Consider the following 26,424-nt stretch of genomic DNA (forward strand, 5'->3'; position numbering starts at 1 on the left):
AGACACAGGTATACTGTGAACATTTACAACATCCTGCTGGCAGACAAGAATTCAACTAACACAAGATCCAACTTAAAATGGAAGTAAACCACCGCATGCCGGGTGGATTTTTACCATAATGTACCATTCACTGCATACTTGCACATTATGGCACACTTGCCTTACAAGTGTCTCCTTCTCTAGTACTGTGTAATGCATTCTCTGTCCCCTGACTTGTCCACCGCTGCCACCGTCTCCGCCATTCGAACTTCAGGGTTTCCAGGGATTCTCTTCAACCGTTGGGTGGTCACATGCGCACAGGAGTTACATCTTCCCAGTCATCAGGCCCATTCATGGCATCATAGAGATGTCGTGAATGAGCCAGGAGTGTACATTGCACGGTACATGTGCCTTACAATGTACACAGATAAGGAAAAATCACTAGGCGAAAGAGGAGGAATTTTTTTTGGGCAGAAGAGACTCTGCATGATTCTTTGGCTAAAAATCCCTACCTCCTAGCAATTTTTCCTAACTCTTTAACGGGATAAACTGCGAATAACCATCCAGACACTGGCAAGATACTAGCTGGCAATAAAACTGTTATGATAAAAAATAATGATGATCTCTTGAAGGTCAGTGCCTTTTATTATTATTATGATTATTATTATTATGATGATAGAGGATTTCTTATAGCGCCAACAGTTTGCGCAGCGCTTTACAATATAGGGCAGACATTACAATACAATTCAAGACAAGATGGTAAGGAGGGCCCTGCCCATGAGAGCTTACAATCTAAAAGGGAGGGGCAAGTGATACATGAGGAGGTAGCTGTGTGGGGATGAATTGTTTGAGAAAGAGATAGTTCAATGGTTAGTTTGAGGTGGGATAGGCTTCCCTGAAGAGATGAGTCTTTAGTGAAGTCAGAGTAGGAGACAGATGAACAGGGTGGGTTAAGGAGTTCCAGAGAATGGGAGAGAGTCTAGAGAAGTTTGGGAGGCGAGCATGGGAGGAGTTGACAAGGGAGCTTGGGAGGAGCGGAGAGAATAGTTAGGGTGAAACTTTGAGACAAGTTTTGAGATATAGCCAGGAGCAGAGTTGTGGATGGCTTTTAAGTGGTGGTTAATAGTCTGAATTTTATCGTTCGGGTGATTGGAAGCCAGTGGAGGGATTGGCTATGGGGGGTGCAGACACTGAACGGTTGGTTAGGTGGATGAGTCTAGTAGCAGCAGCATTCATAATAGACTGAAAAGGGGATATCAGCTCATGGAGCTCACTGCAGACCACACTGTAGTTAGGTAATACAGCCTGGTCCAGTACCGGCCCCAGCCTGTGCTTGGAAAACAGTGGTGACAGAGGTGTGCAAGGGAAATGGGGGAAAATGTGTGGATTAGTGACAGAGATATGTGGGGTGTAAAGTGGGGGGCAGGGGTGTTTAGGGGTTATAGCGGCAACAGAAGTGCGCAGGGAATACAGCGATGGCAAAGGTGTGTGGGGGGATACAGTGGTGAGCAGGGGGTGAAGTGGTGAAAGAGGTGTGTTGTGGTGCAGAGGTGTCCATGGGGTACAGTAATGGCAGAGTTGTGCGTGGGGTGCAGTGGTGGAAGAGATCTCTCTAGCAGAGCCTCGAATAGCATTTAAAACCCAACGGGTTTGTCTGAACATATACTTTAAAATGATTGTGCTGAGGTTTATATGTGTCTGTAAGACTCTTGCCTGTGGCATAGTGATTAAAGCCTATTTTACAGTATGTGTACAAGGATTGTGGAATATGTGTGCTGTGTAAACAATGAGTAGTCTAGCAGTTCTATTTAATGATCAATGTAAAATTTAATTTTATGATTTTGTAATACATGCATAACATGGGTTAATGGGTGTCTTTTTGTTATATCAGTCTGGGGTTCAGTTTTAAATTTGGTTCTATGTTTCTAGATGAACTTTCCCAAACATTAGGACCTGTAACATATAAGAACCTAATAGGAGTAATGAATACATAATGGGGACACAGTGATTTTTTTAGGGGCTCTCAGGCCATCATTGTACATAGTTTATAGTGAGCTGATTAACTCAGTTCCAACAGGCATTTAGGTGCTTGCTTACTTTGTGCCTTGATAAACTGAACATGGTGTGCAGAGTTGGTCTGCGCTGACTGCAGTGTTTGCTGCAGTCTCCCTTCACCCGGGGTAGCATGAAACATGAGGAGAATGCTAGCGTTTTTATATGAATGCTGGCTGCATGTTAATAGTGTGCATGTACCCTATCAAAAACATATTAGATGTAGGGGAGCATTATTCTCAATTAATAATGGTCATTGTCATGTGATAGACTAGCAGGGCTATACCAAATGCATTATGCAGTTACAATAGCATATTAGGTCCATGAAGGTTCTCATTTATCCATGTCATGGTATACCTAATATATAACAGTCACATTCAATTGCTCTTGTTCTGTAATATTGAAGGACATTTCACAACTCATCCAAGTAGCTTCTTCTGCATATTAGATGATGTGCTGATAGCCTTGGTCACCTTACTGATAAGATTTCCATGATGAAAGTTTAAATTGGATTAAATTTAGTTGATCATTGTGGGTTACTGTACACCATTTCTGTACGTGATATTTTTTAAAATAAGGACAATGCTACAGTGTCCTTTTGGCAGTCCTAGTCCAGAGATGTGAGAATAAAGAGATGTACAGTTCTCTACTCTAATTCAAGCAGTAAAAATGGAATGCTTGGATAAGACATTTTTTACACTGTTTTATAGCTTAAGCACTATAATAAAGCAAACCAAACCACGTTCCTTTAAAATGTTTACTTGCTGCTGTGGCATTGGGTGTGAGACCTTATTTAAATGTTTGTATTCCTAGGACAGAATGTCAACATTTTCAGAGAATGATTTAAAATGCTATTAGTGATTCAGCTCTAGATGTTGATTCGCAGTATGTGACCGCCATAATATAGCGTGAGAAGCTATGCAGTGGGGATCTAGTGCATATTAGATTATATGGCTTGTAAAGCACAAAACATGTGCCTGTGTTGTTTCTGCCAAATGACTGGTCATTTGCTGTTGTAAATTTGGCAAGTATTTTTTTTCCACTATCCATACACAACCATAAAGAAGTGACAGTTCATTTCTAATGATATCCAGACAATTGGCAAATACTTCATACATTGCTTTACATCAACTGGGTTATATACGCCTAAGGGTAGCCATACACACATAGATTTTTCTGATTCAGCCCATTAGCTAAAAGAGAGAAAATCAATAGATTCCTCTATCTACATTAAACAGTGAGGATGGAGGAAACTTAACTGCTGGCTATGGAAACATAACCTCATCGGATAGAATGCAGTCACTGTTCGACCAATCATTTTCACCCAGCTCAGATGATTTTCAAATCGACTTTTGTTGTGTTGGCGTTGCCATCAGGGCCATCCACGACTCGAATTTCAGCCGATTTAGCAGGAGTCATTGTTCAGGGAGGGTTTCCTGATGGTGACAATGGCAGAACATGCCTGCGCATTAAGCTCTGGCATGTTTGCTCATAGCCTCCATATGTGACAGGGTGACAATGCAGGAGAATAATTGGGAGACAGGCACAAATTGTTGTCCCCCCATAACAGGAAGCACCTGAGCAATTACCTTCATGGCAGCATCACTAGCTATTATTTTTTTAAAAGCTGAATATATAAAATGATTGAAAACTACTGCTGAAATTACACTAACATGTATTAAAGATTTGCATAAGCAGTAACCTGAAAGTTGTCCTAAATGCCTCCTGAAAAATAGTAGTGCACTTCCTGTGCCCAGGCATCTGAGGCATAAACTGTATATCTGTAGTGTTATATTATCCAAGGCTCTGCTTCCTCTGACTGCTAGTCTAATTAGATTTGGTGATGTCATAACTGTGCTGCTCATGATTGTTCTTGCTGGAAAGAAAGTTATACCCAAGGGCCTGCAGTGCATGGATCTCCCTGCTTCTCTTTCATCCATTCTGTAGATCTGTGCTTTCTGCATCTCTGCTGCTGCTTCTTGAATTTCGCCACGAGTCACCGGATAACTATTCATCAGGGGAAGACATAGCCCTTCTCTCCTACCAAAATGGCCACCTCCATACATTGACACAGTGCAGGAAAATGCACAGTAAGTCAGTAATCAGGAAAAGAAGAGTTATAGGGAGTCTACAGGCAATAATACTGACTAATACTCTGCCCTCTGCTGTAATTCTGACCTCACCTTCTGAAAATACAGTAAAGAAAAAATATCCCCCAAAGGGATACACTCCCTGGGAAAAAATATAACAAACAAACTAATATCTATAAAAATAGTAACATTTATTAACAAAGCATATTTAAAAACAGGATCACATTTCACATAATCTAAAAAGCTACAGATAGCTTAGATATGATAGATAGATAGATAGATAGATAGATAGATAGATAGATAGATAGATAGATAGATAGATAGATAGATAGATAGATAGATACATAGATAGAGCTTTATGTAGATGCTATTTGTTCCATCATGGCTGAATAGTACAGTTCTTCCTTTTTGACTCTCCAATGCAAATAACTATTTGTGCTATGATGATAAGACCATTAAAGATAGAATAATAATAATGAACAGTAACAGTCATTTCTATACCTCGTATAGATGCCAGGCACATACACAAAGCAGGTTGGGCTAATTTTACATTCCATTACCAGCATCACAGAAGGACACGTGTGACCCTACCAGGAACTAAAAATCCCAGGGTCACTGTGATTTATATTTTTAAAAGCTATATTATGTGAAAGATCTTTTGCTTATGGAAGGAATCAATAGCTGGTCCTTGTTGGAGCATAATAATAAATAATAAATAGCAGCTATTTTCATACACATTTCCTGTACCATGTATAGCTGTGTTTTATATGTCAGAGTTGGAGTTTTAATGGGATAGTTTGCAGTCCTGCATGACAGGTCTAAAACAAACCTGTATTGAAATATGTAGGGGGTCATTGACTTTGCCTGGCTGTCATGCTGATCCAGTGGTTTTAACCCCCCAGTAACTAATTGAAACTCATATGTAGATCATGAATGATGATACTGCATATTTGTTGCAGTTCAGTGACTCAGAAGACATGGAAATCAGTGGATCCAGAGAGCTAGCATTTGCAGAGAGAGGCGAGCAATTGCAGCAGGGCAGCCATCAGAAATTTTGGGGGGCCCCTTACATGGCTTTAAGCCCCGTTCACATTGAGCGATTTATCGTGCGGTAATTCCCGCGATATCGCGGCAAATTACCGCGCGATATCGCGCTCCAATGCATTTCAATGGGGCAAAGGGTCCTGCTGTCGCGGGTCGTGTGTCGCTACAGCAGGACCCTTTTTTAAGCGGATTTAGCCGCGATTCAAGCTTGCTCAATGCAAGCTTGAACGCGATATCGCGTGGCAAATCTCGCGATATCGCGCAATATGCAAATCGCGCGACAAACGCGCGATTTGCATATCGCGCAGTGGGAACGGGGCCTTAGACTTTAGAAAATTCTCCAATTCAGCTCAGGCCCCGTTCACATTGAGCGATTTATCGCGTGATTTTTGCAGCGATTTAGCTCATATTTCCGCGCGATATCGCTCTATGTAGCTTAACCAATACATTTCAATGGAGCTGTTCACATCTCGTCGCTCAATATCGCTCAATATCGCTCAATATCGCTTGTAGCTCGTCACTGGTAGCTTGTCGCTCCTACATGACCCTTTTTTAGAGCGATTTTGAGCGATATTGCTCCTGATTGCATACAGCCCAATAGGAAGAAGTTGTGCGATGTCGCTCAATATCGCTCAATATCGCTCGTCGCGCAATATCGCTCAAAGTCGCGCGATTTTAGACATGCATGTGACATAGATCAGCTTAATGTTAAGAATTTCTATCTTTAGCTTGTAATTATACATACATACATGAGGGCTGGCATATTTGCTCATTACACAGTCTCTGGTTCCTGTTTGTAATTCTCTTATCTTACTCCTCTGCAATCTCCAATTATGTGAAACACCCACAACATACACAACAAATATGCACCGTTCTGAGCATGATGAGCTTTAATTAATGTTAAACAATGATCACTAAAAAATTCTCCTTGCATGTGCCATGATTATTTTGTTACTCTATGCACTAAGTCCCGAGTATTGCAAAGTCAGCTAGACCTTAGCAAGAATGTCTGGATGCGGAATTGTACATGCAGATCTATTTATTCTGATGCAGCATGCTTTTGATATGGGACTGCATGCTATCTCTTGTAGGGGGCTACTGAAGTTAGATGAGTTGAATCAGAATGCTGATTAATTAGTGCTAGTACTTACTTTAGGGTTAAGTAACAGGTTAAGACTTATGGGTTAAGTGTTGAGGAAGGTTAGCATTAGGAGTTCACTTTAGGGGTCAAGGCTGAGTTCATACTGCACTGTGTTAACACACACGTTAGCACAACGCACATTACTGTGCATTGTTGTCCGCTGCATAAAAATAAAATCTTTTTTGATTCATTTTTGTACATTAGGCAAACCCATTCAAATAAATTGGCTGCCTTTGTGTAATGCATGTTATTGTGCAAAATAAGGTGCATTAGCATGAATGCTTTAACACACTGCACCAGTGTGAACGCTTTCTAAGTTCAGTCTATTAAGGACAGGTTAAGGGTTACGTTTTATATATGGAAGTAGGGTCGGTGTTGAGACCCAATTTTAGGGGTTATATAGTAGGGTGGGTAGAGGAGGTTTAAGTGTTAGGAAGGTTTAGTGCAGTGGATACTTTATTTGTTCTGGTCATCTATAGCATTCACGCCAGTTCTCAGCACAAGGAGCCTCAAGCCAGAGAACACCTGTTTATCAGGTTTGGATCTAATAGGTAACAATGCAGAAGTTCTTAGTACTGATAGTTTTTTATATCAGTGTGAGACAGTGAGGAACCTGCAGTGGGTGTATTTGGGAACAGCTCTCCTGTAGCCCAAGCAGGGGATCACCTACACCGCCAAAAGGAAGCAGGCTGCACTAGTTTACAAAAGCAACGTCTGCATGAAAGATGAAGTACTGACTAGAAAGACTGAGATCCCTGTATGCATCTCAAAGTTTAATTTTAAGATTGACTAGAGTGTACCTTTTAACTTTGCTGCTACAAAAAATACATTTAATTTTAAATCCATTTTAAATATATGTTTGCTCAGTGATATTATAATTCTGAGTATAATACATGTGATGATCTTGCCCTGCAATTCAACATTTGACACAGCTTGACACAGTTATAATTCATCACAAAAAGTGACAGTCCTTTTTTGAAGCATTTAAGAAGTAAATAAGCAGTTATATTCATTCAAGGTGTTATAAATTCTACTTACATGATGTATCTGAATTGTAACGTATACTGTATGATGCATTTGTGTTGTGTTCTGTATTGTTATACAGAGTAAGGACATCCCATAATGTTCGGTGTTCGGCGAACGCTCGAACATGCTATGTTCGAGTCGAACATAGGTTCGACTCGAACGCGAAGCTCATCCCTAATGACAAGCACCATTTAAATAATATTCCCCCAGCACAGATGTGAGATCAGTGTGTCTTCCAGACAAATGCTAAATCTCTTTCTCCCATATACTATAATGAAAATGCCATCTGCTGCCAAGCCCACAAGTAGTTAGACTTTTGCATTCCATTCCATAAAAATGGAGATATGTCTATGCTTAAACACAAATAACTTTCATATTTATAATGCATGATATGCTAAAGGGGTGTGATCACATGTTAATACTGTACAGAAGATTCTGAATTAACCCTCTGCTATACACACTTTGATATTGCAAGAAAGGTTTTTAAATAAAAACAGGGATTATTGGCCATCTAAATCAAAGTGATCCCTCTCTGGTCAGTCAACTACTTTATTGTGCAAAATGTCAAATACTTACTTGCCTATAGCATACTTTAATGTATATATGTACAGTATATACAAAGTACAAGCATGCATATGTACTCAGTAATTGGTTTGGGCCCCTTTTGCAGCACTTACTGCAATTACTTTTGCACGATATTCTAATTATTGTGCAGTTTATGTTTTTTTTATTGTGCCAAGAATAGATAGATGTTCAGTAGGGTGCTTTGGCATCTTTCTTCTCTCTGAGTAATCATCATTAAAAGTATGCAGCATTTCTGTGACCTTTTACAAATATCTTTTGAAGAATATGGATTGTCAGTTAGGTCCTTTAGTACTAATTCTGCATACTGTGAATCAGGCATGTGAATGTTTTACATTGCTCAGAGGCTTTTGCTTTGATGTTTGTCAAAAACCAAGTTTATTGAATAGATTTTCAGTGTGAAAAAAAGCGGACCCGTATTTCACTCACCCTTTACATAGAGGAGTAACTCGTCCCACTTTATCTCCGTCATAAAGACTACTAAATTCAGTTGACAGTGGAAAGTGTTTTTCATTTGCTAAAGGTATGTTCACAATACTATTCCCTTGTCATAAAAAGAGAAGAATGGATATTTTGGATTTATGGCCATATACATAATGCCAGTGTATATGATAGTTATGGTGTTATGCTGGCTTGATTTATTACTTTTGCTACATTTTTCATTATTTCACTGTACGTTTACATCATTATCTTAGATATGTTATAAAGTGTAAATGATGTGTCTCTACAGTGAAATTAAAGGTTCTTAGAATTCACATAGAGCTGAATACACATACAATATTTTATTCAATAGCAGAGATGCAGAATACACACAATTGTTTATAATTTATAAATGTACCTTTAGGTGTGCAACATTGTCCTTTGAAAAATAGTTTCCCCTTGTTTTCTATATGTAATTAACATCGCACATTCCTTCTTTCGCCCCCAAAATAATATTTTTACATACAGTATATTAATAGTATAAAACTTTTGGCCTAGAATTTATTATGGTTACATTAAAGGGCTTATGTAGGGAACATGTGCTAACAAAATAATGTCTTGTTGCCCATCGCACCAATACAAATCCTTCTTTTATGTTCAGTTCTACACTGCAAAATAACAGTTGGAGGCTGATTGGTTTCTATTTACAGCACAACATTTTTTTGTAAGCTCCTTTCATACAAAACTTTCTACATCCGCAGTTGTAGCTATCTGATGCTGTTAATCTGATGCTGTTAACTCTCAAACTTTTTCAAAAATGAATCCTGATCAAACAAATATACATTGCCCAAATACTTACAATCATCATGTTTCTGAACAGCTACTTCCAAGTCCCTCCAGCAGCTGTTCATCTACTAGCTTGGAGAACAGAGGAGGGAGAAGAGGGGGCCTGGGGGGAGGGGAGTAGCTTGATTTTGCTTGATTTAGCGCACACAAGGGTGACTGCATAGCACTCTGCTTGAGAAAGGAGTCACACTAAAACACATAGTAAGGACCAGCAGTCAAGGGGTCCATCGGATTCTGCAGGAAACTAAAATTCTAAACTTAAAGAAGCAGCATTAATTTAAGTGACATAACTCAAAATCCTTTTGACTTTAATATCACTTTAAGTGCGTTGATTTAGGAGTATATTCTGCATGTGGATGCAGCCTTGTCACGGTTACATTACATCATCCTTTATCCTCCCTGTCTATGGTAGCACAGAGTGCTCACTACACTACAGATTCTACTACTTTATTTAGTGGCCATATTGTGCTTACAAACACTGTCATAAAACTATTTTCATACCACAGGCTATCAGAACCGCACTTAAATAGTGTATCTCCCTGAAGAACACTAGCCTGGGGACGTTATACAAAGCACTGGTTCTCAGGTACTGTAAATGTGCCTTATTTGATATCAATAAAATCTGCTGTGCCCAGCAGGATCTAATTAGATGCCTAGCGGCTTTTAACACCACTGCCAATTGCTCTTGTAAAATATTTGATGATAAATGTGATACAATAAAACTAACATGGACAGCATTGTTGGTTTTATAGTTTTTTTGGAGACAGAGATATTAGTCAGTTTAGAAGGTTTTCACCTAACTGACCAATTGAGCTAACAAACAGCAGGGGAATGATCTTCAAATGTTGTTTTCCCAGCTAAAGGTGACAATAGATATTATGTGGCAGATGGACTTGCATGCACAATCCACTCTTTGAAGGATCTTTATTTTTTTACAGATAACCACATAGACAGGCACACTTATATTACACAAGGGTGCTTGCAAGTGCAGTCATTGTTGTCTCACAGAAACAATAGCTATTGACTAGGAAAATCCAATATGGCCAATATGGACTTCAATGGACATCTGCAGAGGTCTATAGGTGCCCAATAACAGTAGTAGTTAACAGGATTGGGTGATGATTATCTACTGGGTACCAGTAGTAAACTCCCCCATGCTCGCCTCTAGGACTTCTCCAGGTCTTCGCCCATCCTCTGTAAATCCCTACCATGACCTATGTGGCTATCTCCTAATCTGTCTGCCATTAAGCATTCCCTGAAAATTCACCTCTTCAGGATAGCCTATTCCACTTCCTCTTAAAAACAGGACATCTACTCCTTCAATCAGCTCATACCCAACAGTTATCACCTTCTTTATCACTTGCCCCTCCTTTTAGGTTGTAAGCTCTCACAAGCAGGGTCCTCTAATCCTTTTGTATGGTATTGTGCTTGGGCTGTCTTCCCATATGTTGCTAACTGTTGGTGCTGTAAATCCTGTATAATAATATTAATCATATTTTTGGGATCTAAACCGTGGAAATTTGCTCACAAAGCTAATATTCTAGTCACATGTAAGAAAGTTAGGTTATTTATAAGCAAGCTCACTGGCTATAGGCAGAAACCCTGCTATGCAGAACACATACACTGCAATATGTGATGATTTGTCTATTAGAGAAAAAAAATACATTTCCACTCAGGTTTTGTTTACCTTTAGGTGTCTAAGCCTACATATTGTAACCCCTTCGTGTCAGACATTACAGTCACTGATCCAAACACAACGAGTCTCACACACAGCTTAGGAAAAACAGCAGGTTTCAGAATAAAATATAGACATAGAATTATTACTTTGTTAAAGTAAATCTGCCACAATTCTGGGAAATACACATTGAGCATATATTGAAGAGATACATGAGCAGAGGTTACCGTTGATAAAACCAGCATGTCGAGATGATCAGTAGATGTAGACAACTAATTTGCATGCAACTTTTGAATTTTCCTGTGCACATCCCACCTCCTGAGTAATTTTATGTGTGTTTTAACTTGATGGGTATCTTCAATGACCAATAGGGATGAATGGGCAGAGCCAAACTCGGGTTTTGCAGGAAAAATCAACATTTACATTTATCTGCCATCATAAAGTAATTGCAACGGTACAACTGACTTCAATGGTCAGGCCTACAGAAGACTTACCAGACTAATATTTCTCTATCATGGGTTACACTATGAAGGGATCACTAAACAAATCATAAACATTGTACTTTGACTATAAAAGGAAAATATGAAAAAGTTAGTCCTTTGTGAACTTTCTCATGGTCATCATAACCTTACTGAGGAATTCAAATACAGCAGCTGGTGTACAATGTTGGTGTCCATGAATTGTTTACATAAAACTAGCTGCCAGGACCATATCCTGATATGTGGTTAACTTCAAAGCTCATTCATGGGTAAGAATATAGCAGAGTATTACAATAACATAATAGTGCTCTGGGAATTAATTCATCTAGAAAGTATCACTATTTCTGTTTGGATAGGATGTGCCTGTGTCTGCCACTGAAAATCAATTCTCCATTCCCTTCTGACATCTCTGAAGAATCTAGGGATCAGATTCAACATACTAAGATGTTTGCGCAAGAGAATATTGAACTAGACTAAGCACTGTTCATCTTAAAGGGTAACTGTAACTGATCATTTTCTACAAAGTTCTTAAGAAAGCTCAACTGGCTTATTTTATTTTTGCATGCAATTGATGTGGATAACAGCAACACAGTTTTCCATTGACATTGCTAAATTATACTGTTTCACATAATTCAACATAGGAACTTATTTTACACTGCCCAGCCAGACATAACTACTAATTAAAATGAAACCCTCTAAAACATTTCTAATTAGCTGTAGTCAAAATCTGGTTCATTTCTGAATCAGTTGGCTCCAGCGTGCTGGCTGTATAATATTTGGGAGATTAAAAATTGACGCCGGAGGTAATAATATAGTTGTGAGGTTTGACATTGTATCACTGCTAGATGGCAGCAAATATGCTACTGTAATTCAGCTCAGATATAAGCACTAGGCTTACACAGTGCAAAGAATAGTAGTGTGTAGAGACAATTATTACAAAAAAAATCTAGCTTCCAACAGAGTGGCCAGATTAATTAAAAGCTTATTTGTGATAGGCTACTAATGAATTTTGTACGAGGCTTTGTATTACTAAAATTGCCTAATCATTTTTTTAGATATAGGGTAGTTTGTTGGTTGGGTGCATTTCCTGATGCCCCATATTGTGATATATTCATGAGTTCATAGGTTGAACTCGATTCAACCTTATCTACTATGTAAGCTGAATCACTGTAGAGATTTTTCTCTTTGGTCATTTTAGGTGCCATTACATATCCTCTGTTTAACATATTGTGTGCTGAACAGAGTTCAAAGGGAAATAGGGAACAGGCACCTGCAAGCACTATAGAAATCAATTATCTTTACAGCTATTGGCCCCTAGAGCACTCTCTGAGCAATACAAACATAAATTAAACTGCAGTCTGGGACAATAAGGTACTTCATTCTGACTATGAGAGTGTACCTACCATTTTATTTTCCCACATAGCACCTACATATTAGTTACATAAAGTTATCTATTTGTGTAAATGTCCTAAAAAACTTGAACAAAGGCCACTTTGCTTCTTATCACACAAGTGGTTACAGCTGACAGCTTGTTGATCCTAAATACTTTATGTGGCTTAGTTAAATTAATGTGTACTGTACTTATTTGATAGAATTTAAGCTCCTAAAAAATCTAACTCAACTCAGTATTTTTCAAAGCAATTGTACTCTTTTGCATTTAAAATAACTTCCTGCAAAAAAAAGGAAAGGAAAAAAAGGATTAATGACCAGCTACCCAACCTGGTTCTCTTTTAATGGCTTTTTAAAGAAATATTAGCTACAGATCAATAAACGGAAGGTTGTGTGCTGCACTGCAGAGGCATACTGTGTTTGTCTTATAAGGAATTATTGGTACTCACTAGCAGCAGCAGCACAGGAAGATGAGCAGATAAATTGAATTTAGTAGCAGCAGAAATGGTAAAATAAAGCTGATGTTGTACGGGAGCCATTCTGTGTTCTGTTGGAACGCTACATTTATTACGTGCTTTTAATTACTTTGTTAAATTGATTTACTTGCTGTTTATAGCCTGGAGCTGTTGCAGGAGGACATGCTTTTTAATGGGAGATATATTTGCTCACTGGCAAACTGGGTACAGTTGTAAACACTAGCGTAAGCCTCACAAAATAAAGTAATGGAAAAGCTGGTCTGGTCTAAAAAAAAACCCAGCAGAATGATGTTTGTCATAGACAAACATTGTGAACATATCCCCAAATTATGCATTCCGGGGGCTTACAGTGAAGGGCACTGTTAATGCTACAGCTTAAGACATTTTTAACAATTGTTTTCTATATATACCATGTGGGAACAGTTTTTTTTTTTTCATAAATAGCCGACCAAATGTGTATATTCCAATAATAAGGATCCCCCTACCTTTGAAGGGCCATGCTGATTTTGAAGAGTATATATGGGCACAGCCCTCTTGCTAGGCAGATACCAGCTGGTGTTTTAAATAAAGGTTGTGAGTATTATGCCAACAGAATTGTGCCAGTCATACACATTGTTTTTACTACTCAGCCCTAGTTAAAGTCAAAATGTAGGCAATCATTTAAAAAATATGCTTCAGACAGTCTTTCTCAGATATTATTAAGTCACTTTACTCTTTTAGTCGTAAATAAAATATCTGGTGATCCTGCCAGTAAAACAACATCTTGAAACAGGCTAATGCTTCAGCAGTGAAATCATAGTAGCATTGTCACATTGTGCAGCTGTTAGGAGTACAGTGCTTCATAATCATGTAGTTGTAGTTGTCAACATAGCAAACCATCTCCTGCACTGCCTGTCGTCGACTGGAGTCCCCTGAGCCTACCCACAGACCATACAGTATAGGAACTGTAGTAATGGGGTGGGGAGGACTTACATCATTTGAAAGTAACATACGTGTCCTCGTTAGGTCCCTCCCCCAGCATAGAGAAAATCATCCCAGGGGTTAAGAAAATGGGTCAAGTACTCCAGATGTATGTAAAAAAACAACCTCAGGGAAAACATGTTTCAGTTTTTCCAGAAATGAGCTTTATCTATTTTGAATGTAAGATCAATAGCAGTGGAGGTACCAATAACTCCAAATTTGTATACTTTTTATAAGGCAGTGACTTGCCAAGTAATTAAGGCCTTCATTTCTAAACAAAGTTGACACAGGTATATGTCTAGCATGACAGGGTTCCTTGAAATTGCAGACTTCTGCTCTGCTATTAGAATACTGAAACATTGTAAATACGATCATCAAACAATCTGCTTTATGTCTGACATGCTAATCAACTATAGGGCTTATTGTAGTGTTCCTATATAAGGTCTTGATAGGTTGGACTTGATGGACTTATGTCTTTATTCAACCTCAAATACTATGTAACTATGTAACTGTGTGTGAAAAGCAAAACCATTAATTTCAAACATCAGGGAATTAAGGGGAGTACTATAAAAATATCCACCATATCCACAGAATATTTTATATCGACTTAAGTGTTCCAAAGCTACAGTATATTTCACGATTGTTTGTAGCACATATGCTACCCAACCTAGATCTTGTCAGCACTAGGAATTAGCTTAATGTACCTGGGTTTGGTTCGAGGGAGGGTAGCTGAACTGCTCCTAAGTTCTGAATGTAAATCCTAACCCCAGTGAAGTCAATGGGAGTCAAAGGGTTTCACCTTTCTGCACGCTTTCCCAAACAAATCTCCCATGCTTTCCATCACCCACAGCACAATGCATAGCACTGTTCAAATGTTTAAAAAAGCTGCTACTTTCCCATTGCATACCTGTAGGCCCTGCACTGCTTGTCTGCAAAAACCTCTAGGTTGTAGATCCCCATTTTGGCTGGGCCACCCATGGCCTGTTCAAACTATGTCCAGTCGCATTGAAGTCTTGCTCCCTCTATCAACAGAGGTAATTATACTGCTGGCGAATGTAGCAAATCCCCTGGGCTAAGGTTCGGCTCGACAGGTGGACAAACACCCCATTTAGTTCACCAATTTCCTGAGCAGGCAAGATTCGAACCAAATAAAATTTGGTGCAAACCCGAAGCTCATTCCTAGTCACGGGCTGTTGTAAATTGTAGAAGAAGAGACAATTCATTTATATCGTGTTTGTACACCTCATAGGCATCATTTAACTATAGGCATTTGTAGCAATTGCATTTTCTGTGTATTTTAAACAATTTATGAGGGGTCCTGGGGGCATACATGGCAATAAATGATATATAAACATATTTGATTTACAAATAAATATATTGTATATGATTACTTACTGTTGTAATATATAAAGTTTGGAAATATGCTATTTAAATCTATATGCTACTTGGAAAAAAAAGCAATAGGCCACAAGGCATTAATATATATGACAACTAATAAAATATTACTGTTAGTAGTAATAAAAAGCACAATCTATGTTTTTTTTTTGTAGACTACATGTGTTTGTTGCTAATTTAACATGTTAAATTGCTTTTGATTATATTCTGAAGGTTTGACAGATCCAGCTTGACTGTCATAGTATGTTAATGATTAGCCAAGTGAATGGCACTTAATGCATGGTAGACTTTGTGATGGACTGATAAAAGACCTTGCCATGTGAATGGAATTTAAGAGCAGTCTTGACTGCCATGTTTTGCTTTCTATTTGCCCTGGAGTTGTTAGTATATATTATATATTTTGCTGAGCTTGTAATAGATGACAAACATTCAGTCATGGGTGGTTCAATTCAGTTGACATTTATAAAGGAGAGCTTCTTTTCTCCTAAAGGGGTTTTCAAACTTCTGTCTGAAAGATGGAGGGTTTCCCCCATCACACACTTTCATAGAATCTAAAATCTTGACTTGTCCTGGAAAAACCAGTGATGAGCAGCGACAGTCAAGAGTATGAATACATAAATATAAAAATATTTGTTTTGCATATTTCCATTGCCAATGAAAAAAACCCAACATTTAATCATTTTTAAATCACTCAGAGGAAAGCATTTTAATGAATTCGAGAAAATTAAGACTGAAACACATACTGTGTAACAGAGTGCTTGTCTCAGAAAAACATAATGAAGAACAGATGTATGAATAGTAAAGTTCTAATAACTGTTATGCACGTTTCTTATTCATAATGAAGTATGAATTGTTGCATATATTTCCATGTTCAAATGATTTTGAACAGATGAAACTAGTGGTAATGATTACTATATATGTGGCTATACTCTAGGTTTGAAAATGAAATACTGAGTTAAAAGATGTCCACAGATCAGGTTATATTTCCAGAAGGACTCATACTGGCTCTGTCCTCAAATCTGATAAATAATCTGAATTCCAGGCAGATGTAAAATAATGCAGCTCTGTAATCTAATAATACACCATTACATGTATTTTTGTAAATGCAAGTACCTGAATTAAACTTTATAATAAGGATGGGCTGCATGTTCGAGTCGAACATAGGTTCGACTCGAACATAGCATGTTCTAGCGTTCGCTGAACGCCGAACATTACGGGATGTCCGCGGTCTGTTCGACCGTGGCACATCCCACAATGCACTGCGCCGCCCGGCCAACGAATGAGTTCTAAGTTCGAATTAGAACTTTTTCCATGTTCGAAAGTTCGAGTTAGAACCGAACACGGGGGTGTTCGGCTCATCCCTACTTTATAACAGCCTCTTGTATCCCATCATACAGCAGAGCTCAGAGAAGGGTAGGGAGAAACAGCAAAATTGGGCAATCTGGTGTCATATTGTGCAAGGGACATGCTTAAAAGAAGGGAGAGAGACATGACAGAGTGAAGTTATCAGTGTGCTGCTTCTCCTTTCACTGACCAGTCACAGTTGGGGGTTGGACGGAGACCTGTAAATGAAAGTGATTCTGCAGTATAGAAAATCAGGGCCCCTCCCCTGTTAGCAAGGCCTCCGCTGTGTGGAAGAGTTGTGTAAAATTCAGGTAAAACCGCTCCCATATATATTTCTTCCGTGTATTTAGCTTTAGTTTTTTTGAGGGTTTTTTTCAGTTTGTCTGCAGTCCAACATTAAATTATGTTTTGAATACCTATGAAGAGATAAACAACACCTTTCCCTCTATTGTTCTTTCAGAACTGCCCTGTTCTTACAGGACAGTAAGTAATGCATATCAAAAACAGCATATGCCTTGTTGCAGAAAAAAATGATGCCATTGATTCTGGAGGCACAGGAGCACTGGTATACTTGTCAATGCATTGGTCAAGTTTATATAAACCATCAAAAAAATGACTATTGCTTTTTAGAAAAGTACCGTGCGGGGATATGCATTAGACAAATCCCAACTGTGAAAATGTGTGTGAAAATGTACTTTTGTAAAGTGCTTCAGAATATGACATAAACTAGCATTTATGCTCTGTAAAAATAGAGCTGACTTGATGGCTTAGAACATAAGAATTCCATGAAGTCCAAAACCACATCATCAGTTTTACTAAAACTGGACTCCAGATAGATATGAAAATAAACCAATTAATGCAGCTAAGTATTTATTCAAAAATAGTGACATGTATTTTAAATGCAGCTAGTGTAAGCACCTTGCTTTGACTTGCTATCAGTCTCTTGTACTCTTCTATACAGTGGCACTTAAGCTGGGAGGGTGGAAGCAGAGAGGTGACCTAGCTGTACTGCTTAACCTCTTCCCGACCAATGAACGCTGGTCCGTGGCGAGACCAGCGTTCATGGGGTGCTCGGACCCTTGGTGTCAGAGGCAGTCCCTCAACAGCAAATCAGGGGGTCCCAGCACTGTGATCACTGCAATAGCCAATCACACTGATCACAGTGCTGTTACAGCCACTGATCCGGCTTGCAGCTCACTGTGTTGTGGAGCTGCAAGCTGGATCAGTGTGCTACAAAGTGGTACAAAGTATCTCTGAGGATGCCCCTTAGTTTTTTAATGAAACATTTTAAACAGTTTTTAAAAGTTTTTAAAAGTAAAGAAAAACACATTCTAAAATTGTTCCACTTTAAAATTGTATTTCACTCCTTGTATTTTGTGACCTATAACTCCCAGAATAAACTGAAATCCCAGACATATGATATACCCTACAAATCAGGACAAATAAAATAATTTATTGTGAATTACTTTCTGTTAGTTACACTAATAATGTACACATTATTATTGCCAACGCTGTGAAAAATTAGTTTTTTTCTATGTTTTTTTGCATTTTTTTGTATTTTTTATATAAAAAACATAAGGATTTATGTATGCATATGCCAAATCAAATTAAAGCCAATTGTGTCTTTCAAAAAAAATGGTATATAATATGTGTAGGTACAATGAGGAAGATGGAAATTATGATTAAACAAACACATAGCAAAAATGGCAACATTTCTCCAGTCCTCAGGAACCAGAAGATTTTCTGAAGCTGTGTCACTAAGGGGTTAAATTATATTAAATTCAAAGGGTTTTAAAGCTATTTCAAATGCAGATTAAATCACTTACCGTGAATGCTACTCCTTGATGTTTAAAGGTTTTAGTTTCTTGTAGAATCAGCTGGTCCCCTGAGCACTGGTTCTGATATACTGTTTTAGGGTCTCTTTTCCCTTGCAGGGCTCCTTTTCCTTCCAGGGACCTCTGAAGCCACCCTTGTGTGTGCTAGTAAGGTGTATGTGTCTCCACATACACACAGGCACAGAAAGGCAAGCCACTTCCCTCCCTCCTTCCTTCTCCCCTCTTCTCTAAGTTAGTAGATGGGCAGTTGCTGGAAACTGATCTGTCCCTTTTGATCTTGTACTGGACAGGAAGTTCAAGTGAAGCTGAGGAAGCTGGAGTCAGCTGTTTGGACACATGATGACTGTAAGGGGGAAATTTATCAAAACTGCACTGATTGGCTCTGCAGCTTGTCTCTCATTTTAAAATCTCACCTGGGCAAACTGAAGAGAGATGCTGATTGGTTGCCATGGGCAACTGCTCCAAACTCTGTTTGCTCCAGTTTTGATAAGTTCCCCCCATTAAGTGTTTTGACAAAAATTGAAAGAAATACTTTGCTGGGCAATGTATATTTGTTTGATCTGGATTCATTGTTGAAAAAAGTTTAATACTACTTTAACTACAGAAGGGGAAATTCAGGTCCCCAGCTTGACTTTGCACTCTGGGAGCACTGCTGGAGTTCAGCTTTAAGTAAAGCAGTACAAAAATCAAATATATTATGTAGTAACTCATAGTAGCCAGACAGATTTTGGTTTAATGTCATTAGACCAGTAAGTAAGATTGGCTGTTTTCAGTTACTGCACTTTGCATTTTGCTTTAAAGTAAATAGGTCACAAGAAGAGTTGCTAGCTGCCTGGTATTGGACCAGACAGTTTAGTTTTTAATAACAGTTGTCTGGTTGGGCACTTTGCATAGCAAACCAAACTCAACTCACCACCCACAACCACCACCACCACCAAATCCACTGTCCACGTTACTTGGAACTTGTTTGTCATTTTGAAAGCTTTCAGCATTAGCTCTCATTGGAAAAATCACTGTCTGCAGCTTTCATTCATAAATACCTTGTAACAATTTTGTTGCATGGTACTTTCCTTAGTGCTTATGTGAAGACTAAAGTCCTTTAAAGGAGAATTATGAGGTGAGTAATTTTCACTCAGCCTCATAATCTGAGCCGACCTGTGACAATTAAACTGTCACAGGTCGGCTCAGTAGATCGGGAAGTGAGCGAACACATACCAGCGCTCGCTCACTTCTCAATCTAGCCGTGCAGAGAGCTGTGACTGTCACTGACAGCTCCCTGCAGGGATTCCCCCCTCCCCTGTCCGATCCTCCAGCGCTGACTGGTGAAACGGATGGGGCGGGTACAGCTGGCTCTGCCTCTAGATAGGCAGAGCCCGCTGTCCCTCACGCAGCTGGGTGGATCCAGACAGAATTGTCGGGATCCGTTGCGGCTGCGGCGTCTCAGTATACCGCGAGCTATAGCTTGCGGTATACTGAGCTTAGGGTGACAGGAGGATGCTAGTTTGTGTCCTCCCGTTACCCTTAGGAGAACTATGGGGAAAAGCCCTGACCCCATAGTTCTCCTTTAATGTGCACATTAAAGCAAAGCGGCAAGTGTTCCCATTTAATCCCTTATTAACTAATTCTTCTCTTTTTCCCTTTAGTTATTTTCTTCTCAATTAACTTTTTCTTTTTTACTGTTCATATCTACATTTTTTGTTTTGTTTATTCAGTTTGTAGTATTATGGTGTGTTATTCATTGAGGAATGTTAAAAATATATATTTTTTAAATTTGTAAATAATTTTGCCATACTTTGTACCAGAAACATATTTTTTGCGCTTTTACAAAAAGAAACTGAGCAGTTATCAGCTATCCTAGTTTCCAGATTAAAGAAATTAGTTTTTTCTAAATCCTAATATTAATAAAAACCTAGATCTGTTTACTATGTAAACATGCCGATTATCACTAAACCACACTTGTTTAACCATTCCTGTTGAGCCAAAAACAGTTTAAAAAAACACAGCAACTTTTACTGCGATGTGCATTAACTTTTCCCCCCTCCACATTTGATTTTCCATAAAAAAGTTGCAACCCCAATAACAACTCTTTGCATTCCCTCGAAAGTTTAGCTTGGCACTTAGCTTATGAACCTCACCATCACTCAATAAAATTGTTTATATCATTAAAGAGGAACTTTACTCATATCTTCAAAATAACAACAAAGGCACCTTTAGAAATGTACAAATCTACAAACAGATACAGTCAAAGGGGGTAAATGTCCACTTTAAAGTGCCAACATGGAGGCACAGGAATGGGTGAAGACAAGCTCAGTTTTGCAGTGAAATTCATGATTTGCATATAAATTCAGCTGTCTTTAACTCCATGTCTACTAGTATTTTGGTGTGCATTTTCTTCTGAATCGATGCACTTTTTATTACATACTCAGTGGAAACTCCAGGCTTTGTGACACAAAAATGGCTTGGCCAGCTGATTTGAAAAATGTTCCGGAGGGCTTGGCAGCGAAAGGGTTAAAGGTAACCTGTGAACACAGAAATGTGGAAGCAATTGCTGGCTTAATTTTAAATATTCTGGTTCTGGGGCATTCATACTGATCTGAGGTCAAAAGTACTGAGTATGTATGCAGCATGGAAGTCAAGACTTCAAAGTAAGACATCAATGGCAGCATACTTATAACAGGTCAGTGACCATAAAATGAAGACAGGATCAGGATGACAGCCCCACAGCTTCCCCATGTAAAATAAATGGTGGCAGCTCTCTTATGTCTACTATATGTCTATACATTCACCCACCCATTATATTGCTGACTGTTAGTACCGTGTTTCCCCGAAAATAAGACAGTGTCTTATATTTTTTTTTTCTACGAAAAAAGACACTAGGTCTTATTTTTGGGGGATGTCTTACCTGGCTGCAGCTGTCCGCTCTGCCGTCCAGGGAGCCACAGACAGGTGGGCGGGCATGCGGGCGGGGGGGCCCCAGCATAGTGTGTGCATTATTCCTGGTGGAAGAGTAGGTACTATAGAGTATGAGTACCTAGAACTGTAGTTCTAGCAGTTAAAAACTGTCTGGCCACACTACTGGGTTACGGAGGGGGACGGACAAGAAAAACACAAAAGCTTTAGATGTGGTTCTGGTTTTCCATCATGTAAAAATGAGACACTCTAATCAAACCTGAGACTGAAGCACCAGAAGGACTAGTCTATGAAATTGTAGAGATTACAGATTTGGACCAGACCTTTAGTTACATTGATTAGGCAGTGGAAATATCTAAGCTAAGCAGAAACAGGATGGATTACACGAGATCTACAGCCTGTGTAAATGGTTATAGGTTTCAGCAACCCCTATTAAAGATCTCTATCTGGTATCCACTTAGCCATGGGTGACACCAGCAGAAAAAAAAGTAATAATAAATATAGAAAGGGCCCCCCCAGGACCTACACTCTCATTTTATCTGTGTAATGAAAAGTCATTTTAAAAAGCTGCTTGAAATGTGCTCATTTTATGTTGTGTGCTGGGGGATCAGCACTTTTCAACTGTCATTTCTGAAGGTTACGCTCGTTAGCCTTCAGCCATGTTCTTATTAGCCAAGACTTTATGACACTTGCTGCACTTCATAGTCAAAGACTTTTGATTGTATTGCACATTTGACTATAAGTCATGCTCAAGATAGTTACATTTTTATTTTATTGCTTTTGAGCTAACCAGGAACTCTTTCTACAAATCTGCTATTTATATAGTCAAAATCAAACTTGATCAAGAAGAAGTTATTTAGTGGCATAATAGTTTATATTTAAAATGAATAAATATATATTCCGTTTTTACTCTCAATATCCTGTTTTATTTACTGTATATATTGTTGTAATGTATTTTTTTCTCTCTAAAACAATAAAAACAAAATTGAACTAAAACGTATAAATATCCCAATTCTCTGTGTAAAAACAATTCAGTATAGTGGATTATAAAACACTTTTTTTTAAAGATTTGTGAAGGGTTATAACCTCTGATGAGTTATTACTGCTAACGAAGAGGTTTTATATTACATCCTGTCTTGTCACTGGAGAAGAAGTAAGGCTTCGTTCACGTGGTCGGCAAAACCATACAGTTAATGTTCAGTTGTACCATCCCTTGGCAATGGTAAAAAAATGTTTTGCATTTGATAGGCAGTGCCATGGATAGCCACTGATCCACTCAGCGGTGTATAACTATACAGAGGTGGGTGATGCCATCTACGGGAATCGGCGGGTCAGTCCGGGGGGGGGATGTGCAGCTTTGCCCTAGGCAAGGCAGCATCGCCGCCCTCAGCGAATCTGCCGCTCCAGGCAAACGCCTTGTTTGCCTCGCGGCAGATACGCCCCTGGCTCCACTGACGACAATTAACACAACCCTGCCATGTTAAAAAAAAAAGCTGCAAAAAAAGGTAGTAAACTCAGGTATCCAGTGGTCTGTGCCTTCTACCATGTGTGTTGTGGCTCTATCCTCCAATCCCTGTGTCGCTGTAAGGACACAGTGGATGGAAGAAAAAAATCACAGCACATAGCAGGGACACAGGTAACTGACATTCCTGAGAGTGTCACATCCAGCAGTAAAGTGACTGGAGGATGCTGCAGTGTTGGAACAGGGGAGACAGGACAGATGACCCACTGGATTGGCTTTTGCTAGTTTTTTTCCAAGGTTGCTTTAAAATGATAATATAGCTGTAATGTAAAGATTGTGTATATGTCTGCTTTATTAATGATGAATACGTGTTTTCTCATTGAGGTGAAGAATAATCATGCAGAAGGGACTGAACAGTCCCTTTTAAAAAGCTATGGTTTTCTGATGCCAGTCATCATTGTAGCCCCTCAGCTCATTGATAGGGGTTTTGCTCTTGGAAATGTGTGTAGGTTGGGAAGAGGGGGCATATGCATGTTTACCACTTGCTGTCTGTAAGTGCCACACTTTTTTAACTCTTTATGCCTCTGTGCAGGTATTCAAGCACAAGAAATTGTGTCCAGGCAGCATGATATGCCTTTATGTATGGACCCTTGATCAGTCTTGGGTGAAGAGGCATGTGCTATGGCCTACTTTATATCACCTAGAATTTCTGTCACCTGATTCATTAGTCTCTGCACTAAGGAACTTGATGCCATTTATTTGTTTTTGGTTAGACTATTTAGCATATGGAGTATTTTTCGCTGTCTCTGCACTTATACACAGCTCTAATTAAGGGGCCATCTGAAGCTTGCATTAAAAATGATAATGAACCCATAATCACTATTCTAGTTCACTGGTTGTCTATAGTTCCCTTCCACAACAGTGTGATTATTATCCATTGTCACAATTTAAAAAAATAAATCCCATAACATCACCTGTGTTTGTGTTGTATGGTGTTTGCCAATAACATACAGAATGTGAGCATCATCAGTTCATCCATGTAGAAGTAATCAATCATCAGTTGTGCAATTTCTTTCTGGGCCAACAGAACTGAAAGGTTCTGCTTTGATCTCTTCCAAATTCACCAGCACTACAATACATTTATTAAAGGTAATCTATCATGTTGGCAATCATTTGCAGATAGGGCTCTATGAAGGTTAAAAGACACCAATAATGTAATGACTAGAAATGTGAACCTATCTTCCCAGAAATGTACACATATGCTGCCAGTACAAAGCAGCATATGTCTCGGTAATGTTGTTATGACCAGACTTCATTAAAGGAGAACTTCAATCAAGGCAAAAATGATCAGTAAACCTACATATCAGGCTATTTTTTACTCACTATGCCTTTGTTTTAGTGTGAACTGACGTCTCCTTTACTTCCAGTAGCTCTATATGGATAAGTATATGCTCTCTTTTGGCTCAAATAGCATAGTGTGCAGTGGCTTGAACATGAATACTTGCACAGAAACCCCCTTTTAAAAAAAGCAGGACTCCAGTCTGAAACAATTTATTTGTATATTTCACCTTTGCCTGCTGTGCAGCTTTCTTTTCCTTATTTTAACATATACAGTATCTGAGGGTTCTACCATAAAAATGCAGAGAAAAAAAAGAGGACACATGACCATCCTTGGTCTTTTTGTAACTAGCCAGAATATGATTGCACTAATGCCTACTAAACAGTGATTGACCTTTAGCAGACATAATTTCTATATAAACTATACCACACAGCTTTACCTAAATGTGAACAGTAGAGGACAGTAAACCAGATGCTGTGTTAAATGTGTTTGCAGTCCAGATCACACAGCACAGCATAAGATACTAATCTGAGCTCGCCTTCCATATTACATACTGCTTCTAATAACACAGCATACATAATCACCTAATACAATCAGGACACACTTACTGAGAAACAACACTGCATTCACCCATAGAGGGCAACACAACAACTAACAATATGCTGTTTGCGGCAGGCACCAGAGGCAAAAGCAGATGGGACTGAAACAAGTGAGACATTTCTGCGCAAGATGATAATTTTCTTTAGGGTGGATTAGTTCAGTCATACCAGGTTAGTAAAGGGGTTAGTAAAGGTGTCCAGGTTTTTAACAAAGAGGTCTGTCCCCTACTAGTGCCATATGAAGGGTAAAAATCTATGGGCTGAACTAAAGTCTATGAAAAATGAGACTTGGTAACATCACCAAATGAGATGCATTTGGCATGTCATATCCTTCTGTGATCGATAGTACCTAGTGGACTGATCTATCTATCTATCTATCTATCTATCTATCTATCTATCTATCTATCTATCTGTCTGTCTGTCTGTCTGTCTGTCTGTCTGTCTGTCTGTCTGTCTGTCTGTCTATCTATCTATCTATCTATCTATCTATCTATCTATCTATCTATCTATCCATCCATCTATTAAAGCTCCGCTTACAAAATGGAAAAAAATATCTATCCAACTATCTATCTATCAAAGCTCCTCCTACAAAATGGAATACTTTATCCATTAGTTGGTCAACATTTATCATTGCATTTTATATTTGTAAGGCTTTTCTGAGGTTTAATATTGTTTAATATCAAGGATTAGTGTGAGGAATGGCTCCCCACATCCTGAATACTTATGGGATTGTTTTATCACCACCACTCAATATTTAATAGAATCCATTTCTCTTTCTTTCGTGAAACCTTCATTCTTCCATTTTGTGCACCAAACACATTTTTCTCCAGGCATAATCAATGTGAGCAATGTAGTACAGGGAGTGACAGGCCTCATTTTCTTGAACAAAGTGTTATGGAAAGGTAAACCTTCACACTGACTGCTTTTCTGTGTGCCTTCAAAAACCTCTCAGCGGCAATTACTTTGTAAGAGGTTAATCTATTCACAGCTGCCTGTGCCGAAACCTGTTTCCCGGCTTTGATATTCCAGTTGCTCTGTATTTCTATTGTATTAAGATGTCGGGAAAAAAGGACAATTTTAGTCTCAATGAACATGTGAAAGCATTAAATAGACATAACTAGACAAATTACCTAAAGCCATTGCAGGAAATAAAACTAGGTTGCAGCGTTTTTAAAAATGGAATATGATGCAATGGTCAGCAGGAGGTATGAGGACCACCAGCAGGTGTTTTGTTCGTTTTACAACTTCCATAGGTGAAGTATATGCAAGTGTGCGAGTTAAAATCAAATGGAATTATAATTATAAGCCCAGACTTCTGATACAGTATCTTCCCATTGCCTGGCTTGTCCAGGACTAGGCATATCTTTCCTCACTTTCACTT

General features: G+C 38.8%; 1 protein-coding gene across 5 annotated transcripts in view; it reads left to right on the forward strand.

Moving 5' to 3' along the window:
- Positions 1 to 26,424, forward strand: part of MAPK10 (mitogen-activated protein kinase 10) — a 178,389-nt gene that overhangs the window by 21,965 nt on the left and 130,000 nt on the right. For 2 of the 5 annotated variants that reach the window (XM_018576207.1, XM_018576205.1), the window contains exon 2: positions 11,691 to 11,830. The exons of the other annotated variants lie outside the window; for them this stretch is intronic. The gene's annotated coding sequence lies outside the window, so the exon portion shown is untranslated. The remainder of the gene's footprint in view (positions 1 to 11,690; positions 11,831 to 26,424) is intronic. 5 annotated transcript variants of the gene reach the window in all.

This window comes from Nanorana parkeri, unplaced genomic scaffold (genome assembly GCF_000935625.1).
Source record: "Nanorana parkeri isolate BGI_ZX_2015 unplaced genomic scaffold, ASM93562v1 scaffold59, whole genome shotgun sequence".
Lineage (NCBI taxonomy): Eukaryota > Metazoa > Chordata > Amphibia > Anura > Dicroglossidae > Nanorana > Nanorana parkeri.